A 14,189-nucleotide genomic window follows, 5' to 3' on the forward strand; every position below is an offset into this window, starting at 1 on the left:
TATTTAGTTCAAATCAAACATTTTACATTTTTATTTGTAAACTATATATTTCAAACTTGCAAATCCGACAACGAATATTACTAACATAATAGTAATTATCCCGAGTCATGCAAACAATACTTACAAATCATTAATCACAAAAAACGGTTTTAAACAACCTTTTCAACAACCAGGAGACGCCCCTTGGGTCGGCTCATGGCTCGCGCCCCAAGGCAGCTCCTGTTTTCTACATTTCAAAACCTGGGCAGACCCTTTACCCTCGCCAATAGGCTCGCGCCCCAACGGGGCTGCCTGGCACTGTTCTGTCTCATTTTGATACTTGTCTAGGACGATCCCAATTACGGTTAATCCGAATACATGACGGATCAGATTGACAAGCTTATGTTTTTACACTTTGTCATTTGAGACCCTTTTTCAAATAATGGATCGTGTTAAGCATCATAACCCGAACTTGGTAAATGGATGTTTAATTTCCGTTTTCACATGTAAATCAGTATAAATCCAACTTAACATCGTATACTTGATACTTGGATTAAACAAACCGACTTAGAGAGCTCACATGTTCGGTTAAACTTTTGGATGCGCATTCATGCATTTTAACCGTTTTATCAACTTTTGCACTTAAACAACCACGATCGATCAGTAGAGGCCGCTAACGCGGGCGGGATTGGGTGTCCGATTAAAGGGATTCCCAATACATACCCTCATCCCTTACTCAGAACCTTTGGATAATGGATGGCCTTATCCAGGGCGTACGAGAGTTATTTTAGGCATAGAATGCTAAAAGGGGGACGAGTCCTTATCTTTAGTAACTATGTCAAACACCACTTTTTGCCTTGATTGACCTAGGTATAAAGTGGATTTCGAACGGGTTCCAGGCATCCCATAATTGCTTGGTGGCGACTCCGAACATCTCTAATCGTTTCGAGACATTTACCGAGACGAAACCGACCGATCTAAAATGATCCGGTCGAAAGCATTTTATGCCGCCGAGCGTGGCTTTCAAAAGACCGCTGCATGTCCACAGTTTGGCTTGGCATGCAGGTGGCCCGTGACCGCAGATCGGTAGGTGGCCCCCAAATCCACATACCGGCCTGTGGCCCATGTCCACAAGTTGGAATATGATGCGGGTTCAAATTTCCATGTCTGGACCGTATAGACTTGGGTGTAATGAAACAAGCTAGATGAATTCTCAAAAATCTTGACTATTTCCCAGTGAGTATTTCGAGAAGGACATAGGGGTGTAAAGGTTGTTGATGGTGCTAGCTTATCGTTTTGGCTTTTCATTTTGAACCTTGATCACGGTTGCTTGATATTTGATTTTTGGCTTCTACAACTTCGGCATTTTTTTTTTTGCTTTTTGCTTTTTTCGTTTTTTTTTTTTTTTTTTTTTTTTTTGCTTTTTGCTTCTTTGTCACAATTTATTTGTCATTTGAAAAAGCTGGTCTTCGCCAATGGATTTGGGTCAGTACTTACATAGGTCGATCTTTTCTCTCTTCGAGATGAGATGATGTTGTGTGGAATAGGCTTGTCTTCCGTCATGGATATGAGAAACAGGGAAAAGTCCGAGTTTGTCATAGGGTCATCTAAGAGCTGTCTTAAAGCACTGGTTTTGATGGAGGTTTTCTATCGCCAGACATGTAATAGGTAAAGGATGCAAACATGGGATCCTAATGTACCCTACCATTTAAAACGCGATATACTTTTACCCAAGGGGTGCTTTTGAGTGTGCCGTGTGTTTTGAGTTGATTTGATGATTGGAATGAAAATGGGAATGAAATCAATTTCATTGATATAGAAAGGAGTTCGACATAATTATAGGAAAACAAATCTTAGACTCGACTCGGACTAAGACTCGAATGCAAATTCCGACTTGTAATTGTCAACCTCGGTCTTGAACTTTTCTCTTTTCAAGAGTCGAGTCAGATGTTCGGTTTGAAAATCGGCCCACTTTCCCAACTTGGCTTGACTTGGGAAAAAATTATGTGACTTGGCTCCAGAAATCGATTGGGTTTCGAGGTTTCACTCTATTTAACGACTCGACATGCAAATGGACTGGACCGGATTAGACATGATTATACTCCAGAATGAACAACATGGTATTAGACCAAAATAGACATCGACTTGACAATTGATTCGACTCATGTTTTGACTTACACATTGACTTGGTTTACTCTAGACTTGACAATAGGTTCGACTTACATTTTGGCTCATGCAAAGACTTGGCTTAGACTCGACCTAGCTTAGACTCAGTGTGACTAACCCGTGCTTGGACCAACATGGACCATAGTTTCGTGGAAGAAACGTCCCATGTGTTCTAGGGGAGACATTTTCATGGTTCGACTCGGACGAACTGGTTGACATACATGACTCGAACCCAAGAGTGAGCTCGGTTGACCCAAGTGGGTAGTTTTTGGTTTGACTTTGACCAAATGGTCGGCATAATTGATTTGGACCCAAAGGGTGGCTTTGGTAACCCAAGTGGGTCGTGCACTAGCCGAAGATATGGTTCACTTGACATGGCTAAGACCTTGACTCAAAACATGTTCCATGTTGGGTTTGGTTTGACAATTTGAAAGAAGTTTTCGAAAACGAGACGATTGAATTTAAAATGAGGTTTTAAATTGGCAGCATGCCTGTTGGGTTCTCTTAATTGATGATGACATACCCATTTAACTTGTGTTTTCTTAGTTTATTATTTCAGGCTTAATCGATCAATTTGCTTATTCTAATCTTTCAAGGATCGTCAAGTATTGGCTACCCAAGACATAGAGTCGTTTGGTCATGTATTGGTCATGTTATGTAATACTTGGAAGAGTAGAATACTTATAACAGAGACAGTCTGACATACCGTTACCTGTAACGAGTATGGTATTCTTGACTATCTACTTTGACCCGTCACACTTGAAGCAAACTTCTGATTTCAAATATTTTACAAAAAGGCTCTCTCAAATCAGTTTAGGCTTTCTAAAATATTTCAAAAGGTGGTGTGTTAAAAAGAGTTTGTAAAGACTAGTTCAAAAGATTTCCCTTTTCATGAAACAATTTTCTCTTAACTTTCCATGAACCTTGTTTGGTTCTTTTCTTGTTTATCAATGGATCGTCTTCTTCCTAATGGCATCTCTTCTTTGTTTTGAAAAGCCACGGATATTTTGAGGCTAAATACAAACTCTCTTTTCTTTCTTTTTCTCCTTAGAAGTAAGCCCTTTTGGTGATAGTTTGGAAAGGTCAACCTCTTTTGTCTCTTGATCAAAGGACTTGACCACAAACCCTAGCTTGCATCCTCTCATCTCTCTTCTATAACAGGAGCACCACTCCTCACTTTGAATGCAAGACTTTTCCTGAGAATTTTCTTAAGTTTGCAAAATTGGTTTCAAGCTTAAAATCATTTTTACATTTCGCAAAAGCTTTCAAAGTCTTCAAGTGTCACAGTCACAACAACTGTTACTTTAAGTATTAAACTCTTTCACTTATGAACCATTTGATCTTGTAAGTTGTCCATATCAATTCTTGTTAAGAATCAGTCCGTGGAAACTTGATCTTTGTAAACGTTCTAAGTAAGAGTGTAAAGTTCTAGGACGGAGTAGTCCTAGAACTTGTGTCGCAACCGGAGTAGGTTGTTGGTGTTGCAACCGGAGTAGGTTGTTGGTCTTTTTATTGTACGGATTTTTAGTAGTCGGAGTAGATCACTAAAATATTCAAAAAAATGTATATTGGACATAGGCTTTTGAGTATTAACCGAACCAATTCAAAAATCTTGTGTTCTATCTTTGTTTACTTTTATTCCGCTGCATTTGTTTTTTATCAAATTTCTTTGTTTGCTTTACTTTGAAGTAACAGTTCTCTATACTGTCACATTCGTTCTGTAGCTTGTACTTCATATGCTAAGAGACGAATAGCAACTGTCAGAACCATTGTTACCCTCATTGTTTAGCAAGTAGTTACATTTCAATACTCGTTTAATTCGTCAATATTAATCGATGTATTCACAACTTCTCCACATCATCAAACAACTTACTTTAATCCAATAAAGTTTAAGTTAAAATTTTAAAATAGTACCTAATTCACCCCCTCCCCCTCTTTGGTACTTGAATCCATAAACTCTTCAATTAGTATCAGAGTCTCGTGCTCTTGATCGAGGCTAATCGCCTTGGAGTTTGATTCTTGGGTAATGGATTCCGAGAAACACTCCAAGATCCCGGTCTTTACCGGTGCAAATTTTGGATGGTGGAAACTCAAAATGGAACATTACATCAAAAGTATCGACTATCAATGTTGGATCATCATCCAAAATGGACCTCTTGTTATTGAGGAAACCGACATGCTAACCGGTTTCACCAAAACCAAATAGGAAAGAAATTACAATGTAAATGATTTCAAACTTGCCGAAAAGAACTCCAAGGCAATGTCGATTCTTCAACGTTGTGTTGGTGAGGGGGAAGTTAGTCGAATCTCTGGATGTCCTACGGCAAAATCTATTTGGGACTCTCTTGTACTTGCTTATGAGGGGACCTCCCAAGGTAGAAAACACCGTATTGACCTTCTCATGCAACAATATGAGATGTTTAGTATGTCAAAGGACGAGTCCATAAATAGCTTTTCTTCACGTTTTTCTTGTATTATTAATGAGCTAAAGAGTCTAGAAAGGAATTTTGAGTCCGAGGACATCATTCGAAAAATCCTTCGTAGTCTGACCTCTAAATGGCAACCCAAGGTTACCGCCATAGAGGAAGCCAAAGATTTGTCAACCCTATCTCTTCATGAACTAATGGGATCACTAATGGCTCACGAGTTTAATCTCGACAAGCATTCCAGTGAGTCTTCAAAGGGAAAGAGTCTCGCCCTCACGTCCTCTCCAAGTGATGGAGAAGACGAGAAGGAAGACGAGTTTGCTATGTTCTCAAGGAATCTAGCCGGGTTAGTCAATGGTCAAGATAATAAAAGGTTCAATAATAGTTACTCGAAAAAAACGTTTTCCTAAGAAACGACCTAGTTCCACCGTGAGATGCTTTAAGTGTGGTGATAAAACTCACCAAATTAAAGAATGTCCCAAGTGGGATGAAATCAAATCTAAGGAGAAACGAGACAAAGTTAAAAGGGACTACAAACATAGAGTCATGAGTGCTATTTGGGGAATGTCCGACTCCGAGGAAGATGAGGAACTCATCGAGGAGGAACTAGAGGCCAAAATGTGTCTTACAAGTGATCTCAAGGACAAAGTCTCAAAAACTTCAAAAATCGAACACCTTAGATGCCTCATGGCTAATCCTGATGACTCCGAATCAGATTCCGACAATGAGGTAAATCATCTAAAGGCCAAGGCTAGAACTTACTCCAAAGAGAAAGTATGTAAGCTTCTTGACCAACGTTTTGATAAGTGTCGGTTTCAGAATGATAAGCTTGATGTCATGCAAAATGAGATTGAAGAAATTGCTCAAGAGAACTTTAACCTTAAGAATAAACTAAAAGCAACAGACAACGTCACTGTCACTTCTAAGGCTTACGATGAAGTAAAGAGATTCAACAAATTAAACAAACAATTGACTAAGGAACTAGAGCGTCTCAAGATGACCCCCACGGACGTCTCTGACCTTGAAAATGTCAACACTACCTTGGTGATGCAAGTTTCCTCACTAACCAAGGAACGTGATGACCCTTTGAAGGACAAATATGCTCTCGAGAATGAAGTGTATGACCTTGTAGTTGAGATAGTAGACTTGAGAAAAACAGTATCTGAGACTGTTGCCTCCAACAAGGACTTAGACGAGTCAAATAAAAACGTCAAATGTTTGATCAATGAAAACGAGCGCCTAAAAGGTGATGTAGTCAATCTTAAGAAATAAATAGGAGTCCTTCACGAAAGGCTTACCTTTCTTCAAAAGGGTATGCCTGAATGTAGTACTTCTAGATCTAATCCTCACCAGAGATCCGAAGAATTCGTTGATCTAAACAAACGTCTTGATAAAATGACATCAAAGTATGAAGAGTCTAAGGAAAGAATTGGTTATCTTGTGTCTAAACTCAATGCTCACACTCATGATTTCATAGTTGAAAAAAGGTCGTCTATAGAAGTTGAGAAAAATGATGAACTTAAAAGGGAAAAAGAAAAGAACATGCATCTTCTCACCAAAATCAATGAATTGACTAAAGAACTTGTGAATGCCAAAAATGTCACTGAAAAATGGGAAGGAAGTCAAACCGTGTTAAACTTCCTCACTAGTCAATCCAAGAGATGTGACAAGGTTGCCGATTTGGGCTTTAAATGGAACAGTCAGACAGACTGTCACATCCAGAAGCCTAAGACCGACTTTAGGAGAAGAAAATACGTTGGTCTTCCCGAATATATCATTTGCAACTATTATGGTAAGAATGGTCATGTCTTTAATGCTTGCAAGAAAAGATTCAACGACATTAACAAGAACATTAAAGTTGTAAAACAAATGTGGATTAGGAAGGACACCGTTAGATTTGATGATCACAAAAGGGGACCCAAGTTTGTTTGGGTTCCTAAACTCAAAGTCTAATCTTGCGTAGGTCTTGGTGAGAGGCGGCCGCAATTGGTACTTGGATAGTGGATGCTCTCGTCACATGACGAGTGATAGAAGCCAATTCCTCTCACTAAAGGCGTATAATGGTGGCACGGTAAGGTTTGGTGACAACAAAAAGGGTGAAGTAATTGGCATTGGAAAGGTTGGTAAGTCACCATCTCTTTATGTCGACAACATGCGGCTTGTCAAAGGTTTGAAGCATAATCTCCTTAGCATTTCTCAACTATGTGATAAGGGTAATATTGTCGAATTTAGTGCTAATTTATGTCGAATATTTGATGCCACCACTCATGAATTAATTCTCGAAGGAAGACGTGTCAAAGATGTGTACTTAACCAACTTGAACTCTTTATCCGGTCATACCATGTCTTGCATGAGTGTAATGAATAATGATCCTTGGTTGTGGCATAAAAGGTTTGGACATGTTAGTGCTAAAACTCTTAACACCCTTAGAAATCTTAACTTGGTTGAAGGTCTTCCTAACATGAAATTCGACTTTGACAAAGTGTGTGATGAATGTGCTAGAGGTAAACATGTTAGAAGTTCCTTTAAACCTAAAAGAATTGCGAGCACACTTCGACCATTGCAACTTTTACATATCGACTTGTGTGGACCAATGAGGACTAGAAGTAGAGGTGGTAGTCGTTACGTGTGTGCCATTGTTGATGATTATTCTAGGTTCGTTTGGGCACTCTTATTATGTTCTAAGGATGAGGCATTTGAAGAGTTTCTAATTTGGTTAAGAAAGATTCAAAACAAACTCAATTTAAAACTTGTTTCTATAAGAACCGATCATGGAATCGAATTTGAAAACTCATCATTTGGTGCTTATTGTGATGACAATGGTGTAGACCATAATTTCTCGGCTCCTAAAACCCCACAACAAAATGGAGTGGTTGAAAGAATGAATAGGACCCTTGAAAGTATGGCTAGAACTATATTATTATGTAGGAAGTTGCCTAAGAACTTTTGGACCGAAGCGGTAAACACCGCTTGCTATATTCATAATCGTGTAATGATAAGGAGTATAATCAATAAAACTCCCTACGAATTAGTACGTGGAAGAAAGCCCAACATTTCATATTTTAGATGCTTTGGGAGCAAATGCTTTGTTCACAACAATGGTAAAAACAACTTGGGTAAGTTTGATCCACGTAGTGATGAAGGGGTGTTTATTGGCTACTCCGACCATAGCAAGGCCTATAAAGTCTACAATAAACGAACCTTACTAATTGAAGAAAGTGTTCATGTCATTTTTGATGAATCTAGTATGCTTGGACAGGTACAAAATGTGGAAGAAGACGATGATGATGATGAGTTCGAGATCGGTCTTGTTCGAAAGGACTTTGTGTTTGAGGAAGATGAAGGAATGAACAATGACGCCGACCCAAAGAACAATGACCTGTGCATCTGTCACCTCCAAAGGAAAGCAACATTTCGGGGGAACACGTGGTATCTCTCGCCTTTGTTTCTTCTCAGACGCAATGACCAACGCCTGTTTCCTCCACTTCCAGAAATGAAGCAACTCATGGCAGTGTTGATGATGACCATTCTACTCCGAAGGAAACAGTTACTGAGACTGACACTGCTGAAGGGGAAAAAGAAACCTTCGTTCCAAAGAAGTGGAAATATCAAAGCTCTTATCCACTCTCAAACCTCACAAGTGATATTAACTCTGGAATTCGAACAAGATCATCTCTCAACAATCTTGCTCATCTTGATGAGTATTGTGCCCACAATGCCTTTCTTTCTCAAATTGAACCTGCCAATGTAAGCCGATCGATGCAGACTGGTTAATTTCCATGCAAGAAGAACTCAATCAATTCAAAAGGAACGAGGTATGGCATTTAGTACCTAGACCGCCTAACAGTACCGTCATTGGTACTAGGTGGATCTTTCGCAATAAGCTTGATGATTCCGGAGAAATCGTGAGGAACAAGGCTAGACTAGTGGTGCAAGGTTATAACCAACAAGAGGGTATTGATTACGATGAAACCTATGCACCGGTAGCTAGACTTGAGGCCATATGACTGCTTATTGCTTTTGCGGCTCACAGGGGCAAGAAGCTCTTCCAAATGGACGTCAAACCCGCTTTTCTAAATGGATATTTGGAAGAAGATATCTTTGTAGGGCAACCTCCGGGCTTCCTAAACAATGATTTTCCAAAACATGTTTTTAAATTAGACAAAGCTCTTTATGGTTTAAAATAAGCACCTAGGTGTTGGTATGATAAACTGTCTAAATTTCTTATTGAAAACGGTTTTAGAAGAGGTTCCATTGACAAAACATTGGTTTTTGAAGCAACAGTCAGATGAACTGTTGGTTGTCCAAGTTTATGTGGACGATATTATTTTTGGTGCAACAAATGATGTGCTCTATGCTTATTTTTCGGAACTAATGAAATCGGAATTTGAAATGAGCATGATGGGTGAGCTAGGATTTTTCCTTGGTCTCCAAATTAAGCAATCCAAGGAAGGAATTATGATCCATCAACAAAGGTACATTAAAGAAATGCTTAAGAAATTTGGGATGACTAATGGAAGCTCACTTCCTACACCTATGATATCTAAGTCCAAATTGGACAAAGATGAGAATGGTAAGAGTGTTAGTGATAAGGTGTATCGACCTATGATTTGATCACTTCTCTATTTGACCGCAAGTCGTCCCGACATTCTTTTTAGCGTTTGTTTATGTGCTAGATTCCAATCAAATCCGAAAGAATCTCATTTCTAAGTGTTTAAACGTATTCTTCGATATTTGATTGGAACACAAGAACTTTATTTATGTTATCCCTTACATTGTCCTTTTGATCTTATAGGGTATTCCGATGCGGACTATGCGGGGTGTAGCATTGACCGAAAGAGAACTTCCGGAGTTGCCACGTTCTTGGTTCCTTGCTTGATCTCGTGGGGCTCAAGAAAACAAAACACGGTTGCTCTTTCAACGGCCGAGAGTGAGTATGTTAGCCGCTCATTGTTGCTCTCAACTTCTATGGGTAAAACAACAACTTCTTGACTTTGGAATTATTTATGACTCCGGTCCCATAATGTGTGATAATAGGAGTACAATAAAAATTTCTAAAAATCTAATTCAACATTCTAAGACTAAGCATATTGAGATTCGTCATCATTTCATTTGAGACCATGTAGAAAAAGGGAATGTTAAACTTATTTTTTACAAAACCGAAGATCAAATAGCTGATATATTTACTAAACCACTTGAAAGGAAACAATTTGAGAAGCTTAGACTTGACATAGGCTTAATTAATTGCTCTTAATTTCATGACTATGATTATATTTTTTCTCCTAAATGATTGACTAATTAGGGACATGTTAGTATGATATTGTTCTTTCTCGTGTTTTCATATTGTTTGTTGATATCGTCTTTGTGAATTGGTAATCATTCAACCTCATGTCAAGGTCTATGTTTACATGTACACCACTTTGAAATCTTTATATGAATTGTTTATATTTCATTAATTGGCCCAACCTACCCTTACCATCCAACATTTATTTGGGCCATTACACCTCACAAATTCCGTCCATTTTCAATATCTCAAACCCACCTCCTCAAATCATCCGTCAACCTTCCCTTCAACTTCCCAAAGTCCACCCAATCTCACCTACCAACCATCCACCTCCCTCCTTACTTACCCTTACCATTTTACTATGGTAAAAACCTCATACAATACACAACTCCAACCTACCCACATGTCAAATCCAACATCATCCAACCCTACCAACAACCCATCCCTTTCTCAACACAATATGCCTAAACGAAAGGGATCGTATGCATTCCCAAATATTCCTAATCTCACTAACACCATTGAATCCGAAACTCCCCTTGAACCACCACCTATTGCCATCCTCCCTCCTGACCAACCTTTACCACCTGAACCGCCAATCTCCTCTATGATTGGCAAACGAACCCGAGGCTCACATCGGAAAAACTCTCCCTCAATGGGATCATCATCTGCCATCCTCACTGTTTTAGATGAAGAAAATGATGATCAATCCGAGGAGGAAGTGGATCAACGGAAAAAGGAAGATATTCCGGCTAAGTCTCAACGTGGGGGTAAAAGGAAAAGACAAGTTGATCTCCCTGATATTAATGAAGGAGCTGAGGGTGATGATGTGAATGTTGAAAAGGAGGATACTGTTTTAGATAAAGAAAATGTGGATAAGTCCGAGTCACCAACAAAGTCCGATAAGGGGAAAGGTAAGGAGTCGGGTCTTGATGAGGGAGTCAAGGACTTGGAGCCTAAGAAAAAGAGAGGAAGACTACAAAAGGGGGTTTCAAAGAAGAGAGGGAAACCCGTGACAGTGGAAGAACCAAGAAAACCCTTCTTTATTGATCCAAATGATTTCGTCCCCTTAACTTCAAAATGGGACGAGGACACTTTGTGGGCTCAAATCGAGGCTTTTGATCTTCCTCCCTCAATTTATCGTCACTGCAAGAGATTAATTTCTAAGGATGTTATCCACTCAACCCGTGTTTATGAGAAAACTTGGCTTGACCGACCCGCTTTTACCAAGGTCCGAGAAATGATAGCTGCTCAACAGTGGGAAAGTTTAATCGAGCTTAGGGAACCGGTGTATACTTGTGAGGTTGTTCAATTCTACACTTCCTTACGAGTTGATGAAACCGGAAAAACACTCACTGCCAAAGTTAATGGTAAGCCCATAGAACTTTCTCAATCTGATTTTTCTGAAATACTTAACATACCCAACGAAGGCTATGACAACCTACCCTCTGAAACCTGGCCTGCCCTTGCTTATGCCTCATCCATGACAATTGCCAAAACTATTTTTCCTAAGGCCGTTACTTATGGTGGTGTCGGGAACACTCAAATCCCTCCCCCTCTCCGCCTAATTTTTAACATGATATGCCGTACCCTCTACCCTTCCGGTGACCGCACCAAACTTTCAATTGCCCAACAATATATCATTTACCACATTGCCACTCACCGCAAAATAAACCTCCCCGGTCATATGTTTCGCCGTTTCTCAGCCATGACCACAAAACTTTATGACCCTAAAGACTCTAGTGTTATCCGTCTACCTTATTGTATGTGGGTTTCCAAAGTCTTGAAAGCCAAGGGTGTGTTACTCTCGACAAGTGTGGGTTCTGAAAACTGCTTTGATGTGATGAGTGATGGGCAGTTTGGCAAGATGTTAATTAGAATTGATGATGACGGGTTGCACCCAATAAAGTCTCGGGGCAAGGGTCTTGAATCTGCTTCGTCTAGCAAAGGTTCGGGTCTAACTTTGGGCATGGTTCTCAAAGTAGTCCAAGAACTTGGTGCATGGGTCAAGGCGGATTTGGAGAAGAAGGATGTTGCTATGGCTCGTGTGGAGGATGCCTTGGCTGGAATTGGTCGTCTTGAGAAGGTTGTCGATGGGTTGAAAGGTGAAGTTGATGTTATCTCTACTCTCCTCCAAGCAAAGGATGATGGTCCCTCCGAGGGAAATTCTGATGATGAGTCCTCATCCTAGACCTAACCCTTATCCCTAATCAAACTATTTTGCCTCTTTTGTTACACCCCTTACCTTAATCGTCTTATTTGTTTTGGGGGTGTACCTTTTAAACTTGATCTTGCCATGGTGAACAACTTTTGAACAATGTTTAAACCTTGATTTGTGTTGACTTTGTTATCTTTTCATGATTGCGTATATATTTATGTGTTTTCTAACGTGTGTTTTCTAATTATTGAACGGTAGCATCATTGCCCTTTTGATGATGTCAAGAGGGGGAAAAGGTAAAACTCATGCTCTATGTCTTTTAGAACAAATTGATTAACCCGTGCCATGCTCTAAATTTCTCGATTAATCCTTGATATATGGTTTATATTCTTATATCTAGTCTATCTTGCTTTAGGCTTTTGCTCTCATATGGTTAATTCACTCTAATCAACATGTTCTTGGTGATAATTGACTAAACATGAAAGGGAGAAATTTTAATCTTTTGATTTGCATTCGTTTTGTTTGGGCATGTCATCATCAAAGGGGGAATTTGTTGGGTTCTCTTAATTGATGATGACATACCCATTTAACTTGTGTTTTCTTAGTTTATTATTTCAGGCTTAATCGATCAATTTGCTTATTCTAATCTTTCAAGGATCATCAAGTATTGGCTACCCAAGACATAGAGTCGTTTGGTCATGTATTGGTCATGTTATGTAATAGTTGGAAGAGTAGAATAATTATAACAGAGACAGTTTGACATACTGTTACCTGTAGAACGGGTATGGTATTCTTGACTATCTAGTTTGACCCGTCACACTTGAAGCAAACTTCTGATTTCAAATATTTTACAAAAAGGCTCTCTCAAATCAGTTTAGGCTTTCTAAAATATTTGAAAATGTGGTGTGTTAAAAAGAGTTTGTAAAGACTAGTTCAAAAGATTTCCCTTTTCATGAAACAACTTTTTTTTAACTTTCCATGAACCTTGTTTGGCTCTTTCCTTGTTTATCAATGGATTGTCCTCTTGCTAATGGCATCTCTTCTTTATTTCTGAAAAGCCACAGATATTTTGAGGCTAAATACAAACTCTCTTTTCTTTCTTTTGCTCCTTAGAAGTAAGCCCTTTTGGTGCTAGTTTGGAAAGGTCAGCCTCTTTTGTCTCTTGACCAAAGGACTTGACCACAAACCCTAGCTTGCATCCTCTCGTCCCTCTTCTATAAAAGGAGCACCACTCCTCACTTTGAATGCAAGATTTTTCCTGAGAATTTAATTAAGTTTGGAAAATTGTTTTCAAGCTTAAAATCATTTTCACATTTTGCAAAAGCTTTCAAAGTCTTCAAGTGTTACAGTCACAACAACTGTTACTTTAAGTATTAAACTCTTTCACTTATGAACCGTTTTATCTTGTAAGTTGTCCATATCAATTCTTGTTAAGAATCAGTCCGTGGAAACTTGATTTTTGTAAACGTTCTAAGTAAGAGTATAAAGTTCTAGGACGGAGTAGTCCTTGAACTTGTGTCGCAACCGGAGTAGTTTGTTGGTGTCGCAACCGGAGTAGGTTGTTGGTCTTTTTATTGTACGGGTTTTTAGTAGTCAGAGTAGATCACTAAAATATTCAATAAAAAGTAGATTGGACGTAGGCTTTTGAGTATTAGCCGAACCAATTCAAAAATATTGTGTTCTATCTTTGTTTACTTTTATTCCGCTGCATTTATTTTTTATCAAATTTCTTTCCTTGCTTTACTTTGAAGTAACAGTTCTCTATACTGTCACATTCGTTCTGTAGCTTGTACTTCATATGCTAAGAGACGAATAGCAACAGTCAAAACCATTGTTACCCTCACTGTTTAGCAAGTAGTTACATTTCAATACTCGTTTAATTCGTCAATATTAATCGATGTATTCACAACTTCTCCACATCATCAAACAACTTACTTTAATCCAATAAAGTTTAAGTTGAAATTTTAAAATAGTACCTAATTCACCCCCCCCCCCCCCTCCCCCTCTTAGGTACTTGAATCCATAAACTCTTCAATGCCGGCTATAAAAGGCTCATTTTGGTCGAAAATTCTAATCCTAAAGTTTGGCAACATCCCGACTTTAAAACATACTTTTTTTCAAAAGGGCTAGTTTGAAAGATAGTTTTCAAAATTTACTTGAAAATTTCGAAAACATCATT

Source organism: Silene latifolia, chromosome 2, assembly GCF_048544455.1.
Source record: "Silene latifolia isolate original U9 population chromosome 2, ASM4854445v1, whole genome shotgun sequence".
In the NCBI taxonomy this organism is placed as follows: Eukaryota; Viridiplantae; Streptophyta; class Magnoliopsida; order Caryophyllales; family Caryophyllaceae; genus Silene; species Silene latifolia.